We start from the raw sequence: 2,153 nt of genomic DNA on the forward strand, positions 1-2,153 counted from the left end.
GATTTTTCTATCAAAAAGAAACAATATATATATAAGAATCTCTTCATAGATGATCTAACCCATATAAAAAAACCCGAAACAACCTTACAACACAACACTTTCCATCCATCCAACTTTTCAAAACTAATAGTTAATTTGTTTTCCTTTCAATATTTGCTTGCTACAACACATATCTCAAAAGCTTAAGATTTATATGTTAAGTACTAAAATGTTCTTTACGAAAGCATGAATATTGCATATATGCAGCAGACCTTGAACTGAAATTCAACTTTAAGAGGATAAGAATTCAAATCTCAAAACCCATTAGGGTTAACTTAGTGGTATAAGGAGTTTAATAGATAGTTAGTGTGAGATTTTAGGTCAGCCACGATTGCTGAAAACATTATTCAACACATTATATATGCAAGGTATCTATTTGTTTTGAAGCTGATGTGAAGGTATTGTGGATGGATGGAGATGATGGAAGACCAAAAGCTGACTGAAGGGGAAGACCAAAGCTAGTCAGTAAGGGGTATTGAATTGCAGTAGGTCTCAATAATGCTTCTGGTGAGTAATGGGGTGTATATTGTCCTGTTTTTGGTGTTTTGTAGCTGCTGGTTGGGATGGTTGGGGTTCTGATTTTGGTTGTTGTGTGGGACGGTTTTTGGTAGCTATGTGGGCTGGTATTCTAGGTTTGTATAAAATGTATTTGCCTTGTGTAGGTGGTGTTACTCATGCAAGAAGAGAAGGAAATGGACAATTGTGCAGTAAGGAGTATTTATGGATAGATTAAACAATCTCTGGTGATTTTTTTTTTTAATATAACAACACTTTATTTTATTTATTCTTATTCTAAAAAGTGACAAACGTATTAAGAAATGTCTATAGAAAAATACTAGTTACAAAAACATAATCAGTATATTTTTAATATAATTATATTATAGCTAGAAGATATTTTAAAGATTATTTTAAATTTTTTCGTGTCTTTTCCTTCCTCTTTTTTTCATTGGTTTATGTGGAAACAAAGAGAGATATAAGGTAAAAAAACAGCAGTGATTAAATTGACTTTTGGTCTTCGCCTTCTGAACTACGTTGGAAGTTGTTTCTTCCCCATAAAGTTCTTTCTTTGTTGGATTTGGGTTGAAGAAGAAAAGAATAGAGATTGAAATTAACAAACAATGGGTTGGGAAGAACCATTTTACACTCTCTTAACCAACTCATTCACCCTCCTTTCATGGTAAATCCAACACTTTCTCTTTTCTTCATTACCAGTTATTTCAAAATTTAGCTATGATCAACCAAATGTAACCCTTCTGTTTCAGTTTTCTTAGTTCTTATTGTCTTACGTTTGTGTCTGTTTTGTTTTTCTTGCACGTGCAGGCCTCCGTTTAGCTTTCTTTGTCCATTGTACGTAGCTGCTATCAGTACTCGTAAATATGATGATAGTAAATAAAATACCCCATTTTGTTGTTAAATTACATTACCCTCTAGCATAAGAGATGTAAGCGATTGGTGTTTTCTGAAAGTATAACAGATGTATGTGTTCCTAATTTTTTTTTCAGGTTTGTTTCTGTTCGTGCAATGGAGAGTGACTCCCGTTCCAGCAACCAGTGATGCCTTGCTTTTTGGGTTCTGTTTTCCTTGTCAATGATCATGGAAAGGGGACTTTCAGTGTTATTGAACTGGTACTTTTTTCTGCTGAGAATTTAATTGATAATTTGAGAAAATCTAAAGTGTATTTAGTTTACATTAATCATTAAACTCGCCTAATTGTTAATCAATTTTTTGTCATTTTTTATTAACTCTTATACTGTCATTCAATAGTTTCCTCTTTGAGGCTTTAAACTCCAACATTTTCTTCCATAGAGTATATAACAAGTCATAGAGCAATGTGATAACACTCACTTCTATAGAGTACAAGTGGTCATTGAGCAATATGATCACAATCACTTCCATAGAGTACAACTGGTCTAAAACTTTCCTTTAAGCTTCGTAGGTACTTTGTGATCACAAATATTTTGAGTTGAAAATCACTTTACAAGTCAAAACTGATTTCACACCATTGTGATATGGTATGATAGTTTTGTTTGATAATTCTTATATATCACTACTCATAGAGCGGTGTTATATTGGCTAATAATTTCATCACTATTATATACATAAATTCTATGCAG

General features: G+C 32.5%; 1 long non-coding RNA gene across 1 annotated transcript; it reads left to right on the plus strand.

Moving 5' to 3' along the window:
- Nucleotides 1-1,174: 1,174 nt before the first annotated feature.
- Nucleotides 1,175-1,590, plus strand: LOC150028990 (uncharacterized). Its single transcript, XR_016519006.1, has 3 exons — nucleotides 1,175-1,216; nucleotides 1,360-1,386; nucleotides 1,542-1,590. It is a non-coding gene; the product is annotated as an uncharacterized LOC150028990 (long non-coding RNA).
- The last annotated feature ends 563 nt before the right edge of the window (nucleotides 1,591-2,153 follow it).

Source organism: Phaseolus vulgaris, chromosome 2 (genome assembly GCF_051622355.1).
Source record: "Phaseolus vulgaris cultivar YP4 chromosome 2, ASM5162235v1, whole genome shotgun sequence".
NCBI classification, from domain to species: Eukaryota; Viridiplantae; Streptophyta; class Magnoliopsida; order Fabales; family Fabaceae; genus Phaseolus; species Phaseolus vulgaris.